Source organism: Stegostoma tigrinum, chromosome 5, assembly GCF_030684315.1.
Source record: "Stegostoma tigrinum isolate sSteTig4 chromosome 5, sSteTig4.hap1, whole genome shotgun sequence".
In the NCBI taxonomy this organism is placed as follows: domain Eukaryota; kingdom Metazoa; phylum Chordata; class Chondrichthyes; order Orectolobiformes; family Stegostomatidae; genus Stegostoma; species Stegostoma tigrinum.
Genome location: NC_081358.1, coordinates 89,678,559 through 89,694,436, shown reverse-complemented (window position 1 = coordinate 89,694,436; position 15,878 = coordinate 89,678,559).

The following is a 15,878-nucleotide window of genomic DNA, read 5'->3' as shown; positions in this document are numbered from 1 at the left end:
AGGTACAATCTGTGTATTTTTTGCTGGCATGAAGACACTCATCTGAGTTTCATGCGACTTTGACTCCTCACATTGCAGCACAAGGGTTTGATGGAGAATTTGGAAGATGAGTTGAAACTCAAAACTGTGATTCTGAGACACACATTGAGTGGTAGAGCTTTTCTTTAAATATTGATTATTCACAATACATTATTACATTCTTTCCATCACTCTAACCTCAGTATGAACCATTTTGGAATGATTGGCTTTCCTGGGCAATAAGGCAGTCTGAATCTCGGACCTTATCCTAGTCTATGGTCATTCAGCAGAGGGTGTGAGTGCTTAGTTTCTGTTTATTATCTTGGGTTACACTGTTTTCCCAACTCAGAATATCAGTAATCAGGGACTTGGGAACAATGGCCAACTAAATTTTGCCTGGTCTGAAGCGAAGGCCTTATGAAGTAAGGCTGAGGGACTTGGGTCTGTTCTCATTAGAGAGAAGAAGGCTAGGAAGGGATTTAATAGAGACATTCAAGATGATCAGAGGATTAGATCGGGCGGACAGTGAGAGTCTTTTTCCAAGGATGATGACATCAGCTTGTACAAGGGGGCATAGCTACAAATTGAGGGGTGATAGATTTAAGACAGAAGTCAGAGGCAGGTTCTTTACTCAGAGAGTAGTAAGAGCGTGGAATGCCTTGCCTGCCAATGTAGTGAACTCAGCCACATTAGGAGCATTTAAACAGTCCTTGGATAAGCATATGGATGATGATGGGATAGTGTAGGGGGGTGGGCTTAGATTAGATCACCGGCTGGCGCAACATCGAGGGCCGAAGGGCATGTTCTGCGCTGTATTGTTCTATGTTCTATGTTCTAAATAGGGCTGTTAGGAAGGAATTTGAGCCAGGAGTAGTGACGGAAGGGTGATATAGATCCAAGTTAAGATGATGGCTTGGAAGGATACTGATGCACCCAAATACCTGCTGCCCTTGTCCTTCGAGAGGGTAGAGGTTACAAATTTAGAAGGTTATAGTAAAGGTGCCTTGCTGAGTTCCATGTTTTCAGTTTTTCATTGCATATTTTTGAATATCATTGCAGAGCACTCATTGCTCCAATGTTGTTGCATTTACATTGTTGGCCATTTGTTTATCCCCTTACCACTCCCCTGGAAGATCATCACCTGCTTTTGAACAGAGTTGGTGACCCTGGCAGAGTGGGCGCAGGGCTCACTCTAGAATTCAAAACATGACCAGATCTGCAATTATCTTACTGAATGGCACATCATGTTGAACAGCTTGAAGGGCCACCTTCTGCTTCTAATTCATATTCTTGTATATCCATTGAAACATACAAGTATCTGAAGTAGAGAGATAATATGAATACAGCTGCTGGAGAATCCGAGAGAACAAGATGTAGAGCTAGATGAACACAGCAGGCCAAGCAGCATCTTAGGAGCAGCAAAGCTGATGTTTTGGGCCTAGCCCCTTCTTCAGAGAAAAAAAAGATTCTGAAGTAGTTTGACAAGGTAAACACTGACTGGCTATTCCTGCTAGCTGGATAATCTAAAGCTCAGTTTCAATGATGCTACCATTTATTTCTGAGATAAAGAGAAATTTCTTCACTCCAAGGACTGTAAACCATCAGAATTCTCTATATTAGAGTGTTGTGAATATTTACGGCTGCCATAGACAAATTTTTGGTTTTTTAGGGAATCATGGGATTATGGGGAGTGGGTACAAAGACTTGAACCAAGATCTCATTGAATGATGAAGCATGATTTATGTATAATATGACTTTTTCTGCTTCTATTTCTTTGTCCATGTGATAAAGTAGAATGTTTTGGTACATTCAGAAGATGTCTGCCTCTAGACAACCAGCAATTTCAAAAATGACTTTTGTGGGGTGTGTAAATAAGTTTCACATGCTATCTGACCTACCTCCTGCTCCTACTGACTCCATGTGAACAGGAAATCCATCTCTAAAACAACTAAGAGCTCACTTTGTGAAAATCTAAATTTTAGGATTACTCACTGGAGATAGGTTTCAAATTTGAGATTGGACAGAGATTCCCTTTCCTGCCTTTGCAGTGAAAATTCAGCTGAGAAAGAAAAAAGAAGCAGACAAAGTCTTGTATAACAGGTATCAGATTAAAAGCACAACTGAAAATTGAGATGTGACTCAAAAGTTTAAAGAGTTATTGACAAAGTAAATAAGAAAGGCAAAGAGAAAATATGAGAAGACTCTGGCAACAAGCAGAAACTACAATCCAAAAATATTCTGTAGGTACTGTAGGTTCTGTAGTGGAAGGGCAGTAAGAGGAGTGGTGAGGCTGATTTGAAACAAAAGAAATGTCAACACATAGGGGTGCGTGGAGGTGCCATGTGAACACAAGGAGAAAATGCTAGCAATACTCAGCAGATAAGTTAGTATACGTGGAGTGAGAAAAACAATGAACACTCGGGTTGATGACCTTGCATTAGAGCTGAGAAAATTTAAAGACCTTGTACCTTTTAAGTGCAAGGATGGTGGGTAAGAAAAATAACAAATAACTGAATGTGTGATGTGGACAAAAAGGTTAATGATACCTTTAGCCAAATAATAACTACTGAGCATGTGCACAAGAATATGCCCTTGTGGTTATGTCACAATAATGTTAGATTACATGAAACTGGAATCTGAGCATGTAGATTTTCAAAGACATTGCAATCTCATGTAGATAGTCATAATTAAGAAAAGGTTACTGACATGATAACTTTCTATCAACAACTCAAACCTGATCTTGGGATAATGGGAACTGCAGATGCTGGAGAATTCCAAGATAATAAAATGTGAGGCTGGATGAACACAGCAGGCCAAGCAGCATCTCAGGAGCACAAAAGCTGACGTTTCGGGCCTAGACCCTTCATCAGAGAGCATGCACTGATACTGGGTTGCGCTCATCTCAGAAAATGAAGTTGGAAATGGAAAACTATGCAACTCGCGTAGCCTGAGGGATCTGTGGCAGTGACCCCTCTCTGAACTAGGTGCTCCTTTGTCTATTGTGCTGACCCTGGTCCTCCAGTGTCCATCTTGGCCTTTTTAGGAAGGCAGTCCTAAAGGCTGCATGGTAGCCCAGTGATTAGCACTGCTTCCTCACCGTAACAGGGACCCAGATGTGATTCCATCCTTGGGGGACTGTCTGTAAGGAGTTTATGAGTTTTCCCCCTGCCTGCATGGGTTTTCTCTGGGTGCTCCAGTTTCCTCCCACAGTCCAAAGATATGTACATTAGGTGGCCTGGCCATGCTAAATTGTCCCAAAGAGTCCAGGTGTATTGGCCATGGTAAATGCAGGTTATGGGGATAAGGATTGGGTCTGGGTGGGATGCTCTTCAGAGAGTTAGAGCAGACTTGATTAATTGAATGGCCTCTTTCGACACTGTAGGGATTCTTTGATTCAGTCACTGCAGCCAACATCCTACTAGCACAGGGTACAGGAAATAATCATCTCAATGGAAATAATCCATAATAGGAACAAACGGTGGGAAAGGGGATCTTCGATCTCAGGAAAGTCACTGGTGTTGCACCCTGCAGTTGAGAGCTGAGCACACCTCACCGCACAGTGAAGGGTACTGCCATCTGATAACAAGGTGCATGTCTCCATCACCCATCCACATGCTGGCTCTCCATATGCAGCAACTTGGTGAAAGTCAGAGACAGCAAGAACTGTAGATTCTGGAGTCCGAGTCAATATGGTGTGGAGCTGAAGGAACACAGCAGGTGAGGCAGTTTCAGAGAAGCAGGGAAGTCAATGTTTCAGGTCAGGACCTGAGACATCAACTTTCCTGCTCCTCTGAAGCTGCCTGTCCTGCTGTGTTCTTCCAACATAAGAATATAAGAACTAAGAACAGGAGTAGGCCATTCGACCCTTTGAGCTCACTCTGCTATTCGATAAGATCATGGCTGATCTTTTCGTGGACTCAAATCCACTTACCCACGTTCTCACTGTATCCCTTAATTCCTTTATTGTTAAAAAAAATCTACCTTAGCTTTAAAAACGTTTACTGAACTGGGGTCAACTACTTTACTGGGCAAGGAATTCCATAGATTAACAACCCTCTAAATGATGAAGTTCCTTCTCAATTCAGTCCTAAATTTGCTCCCTCTAATCTTGAGGCTATACCCTCTTGTCCTAGCTTCACCCGCCAGTGGGAACATCCTCTCTACTTCTATCTTATCTATTCCCTTCATAATTTTATATGTTTCTATAAATCCTCTCTCAATCTTCTGGATTCCAATGAATATAATCCCAAAATACTCAGTCTCTCCTCATAAATCAACTCCCTCAACTCCAGAATCAACCTAGTGAAACCCATCTGCAGCCCCTCCAGTGCCAGTACATCCTTCCTCAAGTAAGGAGCACAAAACTGCACATACTACTCCAGGTGTGGCCTCACTAGCACCTTGTACAGTTGCAACATAACCTCTCTGCTTTTAAACTCAATCCCTTTAGCAATGAAGGACAAAATTCCATTTGCCTTCCTAATTACTTGTTGTACCTGCAGACTAACCTTCTGTGATTCATGGACAAGGACACCCAGGTCCCTCTGCATAACAGCATGCTGCAACCTTTTACCATTCAAGTAATAATCCCTTTTATTATTACTCCTACCAAAATGTATGGCTTCACATTTATTTACATTGCATTCCATCTGCCAGACCTTTGCCCATTCACTCAATGTATCTGTGTTCCTCTGTTTCACAGTCCTCTGCACACTTTGCTCTGCCACTTATCTTAGTGCCATCTGCAAACGTTGACATCCTACACATGGTCCCCAACTCCAAATCATCTATATAAATTATAAATAATTGTGGTCCCAACACCGATCCCTGAGGCACACCACTAGCCACTGATTGCCAGCCAGAATAGCACTTATTTATCCCCACTCTTTGCTTCCTATTAGTCAACCAATCCTCTATCCATGCTTATACTTTACCCCTAACGCCATGTATCTTTATCTTATGCAGCAGCCTCTTGTGCGGTACATTGTTGAAGGCCTTTTGGAAATCTAGGTACACCACATCCACTGGGTCCCCATTGTCCAACTTGTTCATAATGTCTTCATAAAATTCCAAAAGATTTGTCAAGCATGACCTGACCTTCATGAACACATGCTGCGTCTGCCCAATGGGACAATTTCTATCAAGATGCCTTGCTATTTCTTCCTTGATAATAGACTCAAGCATCTTCCCCGCTACACTGGTTAAGCTACCCGGTCTATAATTCCTCATCTTTTGTCTACCCCCCTTTTTAAACAGTGGCGTCACATTTCCTGCTTCCCAATCGGCTGGCACTGCCCCAGAGTCCAGCAAATTTTAGAAAATTACTGCCAGTGCACCTGCTATTTCTCCTGCCATCGCTTTTATTATCCTGGGATGCATTCCATCAGGGCCAGGAGACTTATCAATCTTTAGCTCTATTAGCTGACCCAACACTACCTCTTCCGTAATAATGATTGTTTTCAGGTCCTCCCCTATCTTCGTCTCTTTGTCAATTACTGCCATGTTATTAATGTCCTCCACTGTGAAGACCAATACAAAATACCTGTTCAATGCCTCAGCCATTTCATCATATCCCATAAGTAAATTCCCCTTCTCATCGTCTAAAGAGCCAATGTTTACTTTAGCCACTCTTCTTTATTTTATATATTTATAGAAACTTTTGCTATCTGTCTTTATATTCTGTGCTAGTTTTTTCTCATGTTCTATTCTACTTTTCTTTGTAGGTCTTTTTGTGGCTTCCTGTTGACCTTTAAAGTTTTCCCAATCTTCTAGTTTCATGCTGTTTTTGGCTTCTTTGTATGCCTTCTCTTTCAATTTGACAGACCCCTTATTTCCTTAGACATCCATGGCAGATTACTCCTTTTCTTACAGTCTTTCCTTTTCATTGGAACGTACTTTTGCTGAGCAGCTCTACCTTGTGCTGATATTGGTGTAGGTGCCACATGACTGAGTGACAGCTATATGTCATTGAAATGGAGTGGAGGCAATGTTCTGACACCCTTCTTATACCAGGCCCATGTCAAATGTTCAACTTCTTAATACATTCGGCATGGTCCATTGTTACACTTGCATGTTCCTGTCGGAAACTAAACAGGTTTCAATATTTTAATTTAACTGCTCCACTTATTTGCAATTAATTGACATCATGGACTAAACGTTATTCATGTTCCCCAACAATCTGTGGAGGGAAATAGAGTTAATGTTTCTCGTCCAATGTAACTCTTCTTCAGAACTTGAGAGAGTTGGTAAAGTAAGAGGCCTCATCCTGTAGAAAAATGATGGTGAGGATCACATGAAATATGAAGGAAGGCTGCGGATGATTAAAGGGTGAGTGAGTTAAACAACACAGACAGAACAAAAAATAGAAGGAGGTGGATTAATTTGCGCTGAAATGATAGTTCCAATGGGATGGGACATTTGCTGTTCCCCTGACACATCACTGCAGCCCTGATCAAGAAAATTAAAAAGCAACAGATTAGCTACAACTGAGATGGAGCCTCGTGAGGTTAGAGGTAGTAATAAGCATTCCAAGTGATGGAGTGAATATGTGAATAAATGAATGATTTTATTGTCATGTATATTTTACAGTAAGAGAAACAGCAAAATTCAGTGAAACATTTTTCACTGCCACTATCATTTGGTGCCATTTTGAATAGTTTAAGAATAAGAAAAAAAATAGAAATAATGTTTAAACAGAGACTGAGCCAGCCCATCATCGATGATATTTGTGTCACCACCCCTCCTGCACTGCCTCACCGCCAGCTACACCAAACCAAAGTTGCCACTCTTCAGGCACCATCTTTTACCACTGGACCAATTGCCCTCTGCTACCCCCTCACCACTGCCTGCGCCAGACACACCAATGTTAGCTCTCACTGCACGGCCCATTTCATTGATTTTGCCATGATCCCCCTCCCTGACCGCTTCACTGCCACCAGTGCTAGACCCAACCAATGATGAAGTTGCTGATCCTGAGGCCCCATCTTTCACCACCGGGCCTACCTCACCAACGTCGCCTCCACTGATGTAGCAGCAATCAATTCGGATGCCAGGTCCCATGCTCGCCCTGGTAAAGAAAGGTCTTATTCAATTCTAGGCTAGCTTCACTCCTGAGTCTCATGGGTTGCCACACAGTCTTCTACCCTGGGCCTTGCTGCAAATCTTTGCTTTGAATCTTTTCTGAGGAGATGGCTTCCAGGTATATCCCCGCTCGCTTCAGACCTTTCTGAATGTTCTGTGGCCTTTGGCCAATTGGTTCATGAGTGGTGTTCAAGACATCCAATGGAGTCATGTCAATACCCCTTCTCTGTTGCCATGCTGGGGAGGGGCAAGGTACAAACCCTGAGGCACTGGTGAAATATTCCAGAAAGTCTAATTGAAACTTCTTCAATACACAACCCTGGGGCTAGTTGTAAAGCTTTGCCCCAAACATTTGTGACCCCTTTGACCTTGTTTTTCACTGTTCTCTGCAGCTGATAAGTGCTGGTGGCTGTTTAATTTACTTGGCAGGCCCAATTTCTTCAACTGTAAGTTAAATTAGAATGTCCAATTTTGGGCCTGTAACTTCTGAGATTTTCTATTGCATCAATCACTTCCCTCTAACATAGAACAAGCAAGGTGTTGATTGCTGGTGATTATACAGTGCCTGGTTACACTTGCAATCCGTCAGATACTAAAATAGCCCACGTCTAAAAACAATGTGTTCAGGACAACATTTGGGCATGAGCTGAGTAATGGCAATAACATTTGTCCCATAAATAGTATTATCGCTAGATTATTATTCCAGAAACTCAGCCAATATTCTGAGGGTTGTAACTCATTCGGAGATAGTAAGAACTGTCAGTGGTGGAGTCATAGATAACATAGAACATAGAACATAGAACATTGCAGCCCTCGATGTTGTGCCGACCTGTCATACCGATCTCAAGCCCATCTAATCTACACTATTCCATGTGCGTCCATATGCTTATCCAATGACGACTTAAATGTACCTAAAGTTGGTGAATCTACTACCGTTGCAGGCAAAGCGTTCCACTCCCTTACTACTCTCTGAGTAAAGAAACTACCTCTGACATCTGTCCTATATCTTTCACCCCTCAATTTAAAGCTATGTCCCCTCCTGCTCGCTGTCACCATCCTAGGAAAAAGGCTCTCCCTATCCACCCGATCTAACCCTCTGATTATTTTATATGTCTCTATTAAGTCACCTCTCAACCTCCTTCTCTCTAAAGAAAACAGCCTCAAGTCCCTCAGCCTTTCCTCGTAAGACCTTCCCTCCATACCAGGCAACATCCCAGTAAATCTCCTCTGCACCTGTGCCAAAGCTTCCACGTCCTTCTTATAATGCGGTGACCAGAACTGTACACAATACTCCAAGTGCGGCCGCACCAGAGTTTTGTACAGCTTCATCATAACCTCTTGGTTCCGGAACTCGATCCCTCTATTAATAAAAGCTAAAACACTGTATGTCTTCTAAACAGCCCTGTCAACCTGGGTGGCAACTTTCAAGGATCTGCGTACATGGACACCGAGATCTCTCTGCTCATCTACACTACGAAGAATCTTACCATTAGCCCAGTGCTTTGCCTTCCAGTTACTCCTACCAAAGTGCATCACCTCACACTTGTCTGCATTAAACTCCATTTGCCACCTCTCAGCCCAGCTCTGCAGCTTATCTATGTCTCTCTGTAACCTACAGCATCCTTCGTCACTATCCACAACTCCACCGACCTTAGAGTCATCTGCAAATTTACTAACCCATCCTTCTACCCCCTCATCCAGGTCATTTATAAAATGACAAACAGCAATGGACCCAACACCGACCCTTGCGGTACACCACTAGTAAACTGGTCTCCAGGATGAACATTTCCCATCAACTACCACCCTCTGTCTTCTTTCAGCAAGCCAATTTCCATTCCAAACTGCTATATCTCCCACAATTCCATTTCTCTGCATTTTGTACAATAGCCTACTGTGGGGAACCTTATCGAACGCCTTGCTGAAATCCATATCCACCACATCAACTGGTTTACTCTCATCTACCTGTTTGGTTACCTGCTCAAAGAACTCAATAAGGCTTGTGAGGCATGACCTTCCCTTCACAAAACCGTGCTGACTATCCTTAGTCAAATTATTCTTTTCTAGATGAATATAAATCCTATCCCTTATAAACTTTTCCAACACTTTACCAACAATTGAGGTAAGGCTCACCGTTCTATAATTACCAGGGTTGTCTCTACTCCCTTTCTTGAACAGGAGAACCACATTTGCTATCCTCCAGTCGTCTGGCACTATTCCTGTAGACAATGACAAGGTAAAGATCAATGCCAAAGGCTTGGCAATCTCCTCCCTGGCTTCCCAGGGGATCCTAGGATAAATCCCATCCAGCCCAGGGGACTTATCTATCTTCACCCTCTGTACGATTTCTAATACCTCTTCCTTGTGAACATCTATCCTACCTAGTCTAGTAACCTGTATCTCAGTATCCTCCTCGACAACATTGTCATTTTCTAGAGTGAATACTGTTGAAAAATATTCATTTAACGCTTCCCCTATCTCATCTGACTCCACACTCAACTTACCACTACTATCCTTGATTGGGCCTAATCTTACTTTTGTCATTCTTTTATTCCTTAAATACCTTTAGAAAGCCTTAGGGTTACCCTGATCCTATCCACCAACAACTTCTCATGTCTCCTCCTGGCTCTTCTGAGCTCTCTCTTTAGGTCTTTCCTGGCTACCTCGTAGCCCTCAAGCGCCCTAACTGAGCCTTCACATCCCATCCTAACATAAGCCTTCTTCTTTCTCTTGACCAGAGATTCCACTTCCTTCGTAAACCATGGCTCCCACGCTCTACAGCTTCCTCCCTGCCTGACAGATACATACTTGTCTCGGACACACAGGAGCTTTTCCTTGAATAAGCTCCACATTTCTAATGTGCCCATCCCTGCAGTTTCCTTCCCCATCCTATGCTCCCTAAATCTTGCCTAATCTCATCGTAATTGCCTTTCCCCCAGCTATAACTCTTGCCCAGTGGTATACACCTGTCCCTTTACATCACTAAAGTAAACATAACAGAATTGTGATTGCTATCACCAAAGTGCTCACCTACTTCCAAATCTAACACCTGTCTGGGCTCATTATCCAGTACCAAATCTAATGTGGCTTCACCCCTTGTTGGCCTATCTACATACTGTGTCAGGAAGCCCTTCTGCACACACTGGACAAAAACTGACCCATCTTTCGTACTCAAACTACAGTGTTCACAGTCAATATTTGGAAAGTTGAAGTCCCCCATGACAACTATCTGTCTCTCTCACTCTTATCGAGAATCATCTTTGCTATCCTTTCCTCTACATCTCTGGAACTATTCGGAGGCCTATAGAAAACTCCCAACAGGGTGATGTCTCCTTTCCTGTTTCTAACCTCAGCCCATACTACCTCAGTTGTTGAGTCCCCAAACATCCTTTCCGCAACTGTAATACTGTCCTTGACCAACAATGCCACTCTTCCCCTCCTTTTACCATCTTCTCTGTTCTTACTGAAACATCTAAATCCTGGAAACTCCAACAACCATTCCTGTCCCTGCTCTATCCAAGTCTCCGAAATGGCCACAACATCGAAGTCCCAGGTACTAACCCATGCTGCAAGTTCACCCACCTTATTCCGGACTCTCCTGGCATTGAAGTAGACACACTTCAAACCAACTTCTTGCTTGCCGGTGCCATCTTGCGTCCCTGAAACTTTATTTCAGACCTCTTTACTCTCAACCTTTTCTATACTCGAACTACAATTTTGCTTCCCATCCCCCTGCTGAATTAGTTTAAACCCACCCGAATAGCCTTAGCAAATTTCCCCCCCAGGATATCGGTACCCCTCTGGTTCAGGTGAAGAACATCTTGCTTGTAGAGGTCCCACCTAGTCTAGAAAGCTCCCCACATGTGGAGCTGGAGGAACACAGCAGGCCAGGCAGCATCAGAGGATCTGAAAGTTGATGTATTCTAAAGAAGAGCCCTGACTCAAAACGTCAGCTTTCCTGCCCCTCTGATGATGCCCGACCTGGTGTTCCTCCAGCTCCGCACTTTGTTAGCTCTAATATTCTGGGTCCCGGGTTCAAATCCTGCTATGGCAAATGGTAGAATTTGAATTCAATGAAGAGTCCGGAGTTAGGGGACTAATGATGCCCATGAACCATTGTCAATTGTCGTAAAAATCCATCTGGTTCATCAATGCCCTTTGGGAAAGGAAATCTGTCATCCTTACCTGGTCTAACCTTCATGTCATTCCAGGCCCACAGCAATGTGGTTGACTCTTAACTGCCTTTGGACAATGAGGGACAGGCAATAACCGCTGGCCATGCTGGTGATGCCCCCATCCTATGAGTGATTTTTTAAAAAAAATTGGACAACGTTCATTTCCAAATTGGATTACCATTACCTTTATGATGCCCAATTGTCGAGTGCCCGACATCAAATGTGCGGAAACTTAGTTTGACATCTTATATAAATAATGGAAAGAAGAACTGACTGGAAGCTGGGTATTTTATAGGTTTTAAGTTTTTTTTAAATCTTCTATGGGATTTGGGCATCAGAGGCAAGTTTGGAACTTGTTTCTCATTCCTAGATGGCCTTGAATTGAATGGCTTGCTCGGCCATTTCAAAAGGTAGTTTAGAACCTGAAACCTGGAGTCTCATATCAAACAGACCAGTAAGGGCTGGCAGATTTCCTTCCCTAAAAAGGATTGGTAAACTAGGTGAGATTTTATGAAAATTGGCAGTGATTACATGGAAATCATTAAACTGCCTTGTAATTCTGTCCTTTTTTATTGAATTCAAAATTCACCACCAATTGTGGTCAGATTCCAAACCATAGTCCCAGATATTATGACTGGTTCTGAATTAACGAATCTAGAGATATTGAAATTGCACTGTCATGACCACTTTGAAAACTCACAACCTGACATTTCAAAAGCTATTCATCATCTACAAGAGAGCCACAGCTTTCAGGAATTCACTTGACAAGTTCTAAGGGTAGGGACAAGCTGCCTTGGATGGACCTTTTCAACTTAGCTAGCACCAATATCAGGCAGCTAATGCTGTTGGACTTCCCGTGTGGCATGGACTTCCTCCCACTGCAAGTACTGCATTAACTGGCCACTTAAGAGCTTCAATAGGCCGCAGCACCAGCAGTCTGCCCATACCTAATGCACTGTCTGGTTAGGAATGGGAAGGTAGACATCGGGAAGAATATCTAATGGATTTTCAAACCTCTCCACTGCCAAACCTGTCAGCGTCAGAGCATTAAACCCAATTCATTGTGTTGAATTATTATGAGAATCTAATAATGCACCAGTCAAAATAAAAATGCAGACTGAAAGTATGTGTTCATTCTTCCCACTGAAGATGCTACAGTTTTACTTCCACAAGAAGATATAGCATTGGTTGTGTACGATAACAACACAACAGCATTGAGAAATTGCAAATAAGTTATATGTGCAAGTTTATTGAAGAATTCTGCTTTCTTTTGTGGTAACATCAACCATATGCAAAAAGATGCAACCCATCCCCTTAGAATGTTTAGACTAACTTTGTGCATCATTTCTTATGTGCTAGGGAGGTGGCTGGTGTGATTCTTGTGCTAGTGATGTGAGCCTAATAACCCACATGAAAATTCCCAAGCGGGCTGATACTGCCAAGATCTTTTGCTTATATGAGCACATACGTTAGTAAAATAAATGACTTTCTCTTAAACCAAGTGAATTAGAGAAAATGGTTTGTTTATTACACTGCAGGGACAAGAAAAAGCAATTTGGAACAAATTCAATATTCAGCAGGTGAAAGAAAGCAAGATACCATTACATCAGACTGTTGCTAAAAAATCATTAATAGTTTAAGTCCACTTCCAGTTGTAAATGGTGGTGGACAATTAATATGTAATGGGAAAAGAAGACCTCAGGGACATTCCCACTCTCAGTGATGAACACCAATATGTCAGTGCAAAAAATAAAGCTAAAACCACTTGCAAATATTCCTAGCCAGGTGTACAGAGTATATAATTAATTTAGGTCCTCTCTCAAAGTTCATATCATCACTTAAGTCAGTCTTCATCCCATTTAGTTCTCTCAATATAATGCTGAGAAATGGCTGATGGAACTGGTTACAGTGAAGGCTCTGGGCTCCAACAGCATCCTGGCTGTGGGGCTGAAAATGTGCGCTCTCAAATTAATCATACCTCTAGCTAAGTTGTTCCAGTACAGCTAAAACCAAGATACCTAGCTGATCAATTGGAAATGTCCTGACCACAAAAAGCAGAACAAATCCAAACAAATTAATTATGACCCTATTGGTCCATTCTCAATCATTGTTAAAGGGGTAGGAGGTTTTGATAACAGTGCTATAAAGTAAGACTTACTCAGCAATAACATACACAAATGCTCAATCTTCATTCCATGAGGGGCACTCAACTGTAGACCTTATTATATTTAATCAAGTATGAATATAAGAGCTAAATCCATAGGTGAGATGAGAGTGATTGCCTTTGATATCAAAACGGGCCTTCTCGCACAGAGAAATCTTGATAACACTGAAATGAATGAGAATGAGGGAAATAAACCCAATGGTCTGGAATCATACTGAGATAATTATGTTTCCAAGCAGCCAATCACCAGCCTTGGACATCACTGCAGGAGATTCTCAGGGTAGTGCACTAGGCCCAACCACTTTCAACAATGACCTTTCTTCTCAGAGGTGGAGATGAATGTTGATGATTGCATGGTGTCCAGTTCGATTGTTGTATCTTTTACTATCAATATCAGGAGGTGACCATTGACTAGAAACTGACCAGAACAGCCCTGTGCATATTTTGGCTACAAGGTCAGATTATAGGCTATCAGCAGCATGTGAATTGTTCTCCAACACAACCTGCAACTTCATGGTCTGGCATATCCACTATTCCACTATTACATCAAGTCAGGGGATCAACTCACATTCAATGAAGACTGCAAGAAGGCATGCCAGGAGGAGCGTTGGATATTAGATGCACCTAAAAAATGACGTGTAAACTGGGTGAGGCCATAAAACAGGAATAAGCGGAGGCCAAACAGCAATAGTAGTTAGTGATAGACAGAGTTTTGTGATTGCACCCCAATGGAAAAAACTAAGTCCTGAACTCCTGTGATATCTGGTCATAAATGGTGGTGAACAATTAAATAACTGATTGGAATAGTAAGCTCCATAATCATTCCATAGTCAATTAATATGGGAGCCCAGCACATCAGTGCAAAATATAAAGCTGAAACATTCATAATACTCTTCAGCCAAAAGTGCAATGTTGCTCAATTTTGGCCTCCTGCAGATCCCTAGCATTATCGATGCTAGTCTTTAGCCAATTTGATTTTCTCATGTAATATCAAGAAACAGCTGGAAGTACTGGATACTGACAAGCCCATGGGCCCTGACAACTTTCCTGCCAAGATCTAAAGACACGTGCTCCAGAATTTTCCATGCCCCTTGCTACCCTGTTCCAGTACAGCTAAAACACTGGCATCAACCTGACAATGTGGAAAATTGTCAACGTTTGTCTTGTATGCAAAAGCAGGACAAATTCAACCCAACAATCAGTCTACTCTCAATCATCAATAAAGCGATGGAAGGTCTCTTTAACAGTGCTATCGAGCAGCACCTGCTCAGCAATAACCTGCTTAGGGACACACAGTTTGGATTCTGCCAGGGTCACTCATCTCCTGTCCTCATTACAGTCTTGGTTCAAAAATAAACAACACAGCTGAATTTTAGAGGTAAGGTGAGAGTGACAGCCCTTGACATCCAGGCTGCATTTGACTTAATATAGCATCAAAGAGCTCTAGCAAAACAGGAACCAACAGGAATCAGGGGGAAATCTCCATTAGTCAGAGGCATATCTGGCAAATAGAAGTGATGTCTAAAGGCCCAGAATATCTCTCATGGCTGTGTTCTTGTTCTAATTACTATCAGCCACTTCATCAATGGCATTCCTTTGTTTGTTAATGAAGGCACACTGTTCAGCATTATTCATAACTTGTCTGATACTGACACAATCCATGACCAACTTCAGCAAGACCTAGGCAAGTCCTGGACAAAAATATCCACATTTTTACTGACAAATGACAAGTAACATTTCTGGCACACAAGTGGCAGTCAGTCAGCATCTCCAACAAGAGATGATCTATCCATCACCCATTGACATTCAATTGCATTACCTTCACTTAATCCACTACTGTCAATAGTTTGGGGGTTACCATTGACTAAATACTAAACTGGATGAGCCATATAAATACTGAAGGTACAACAGTTGTAGGGATTCTTGCAGCAAGTAAGTTACCTTTTGACTCACCAAATCTTGCTCACAATCTACAAGACACAAGCCAGGACTGAGATGGAATACTCCTCAGTTATCTGATGAGTGTAGCTCCAATAACACTGAAGAAGCTCGACTCTGTCCAGGAGAAAGTAATCTCTTGGTTGGTATCACATCCATAAACATTCCCCCAATTCTGATGAGATAGCAAGAACTGCAGTTGCTGGAATCAGAGACAACATAGTATGGAGCTGAAGGAACACAGCAGGCCAGGCTTTCTGAAGAAAGGTGCCAACCTGAAATGTCAACTTTCCTGCTCCTCTATTGCTGCCTGGTCTGCTGTGTTCCTCCAACTCCACCCTGTTTTACCCCAACTTCTGAAGTTCGGTAGCACTGCAGAAATTCACCAAGGGGCCTTCAACAGCACCTTCCACACCCATGACCACTACTAGGACAAGGATGGCAGGTACATGGGAACACCATCATTTGTGAGTTGCCCTCCATACCACTCACCATCCAGACTTGGA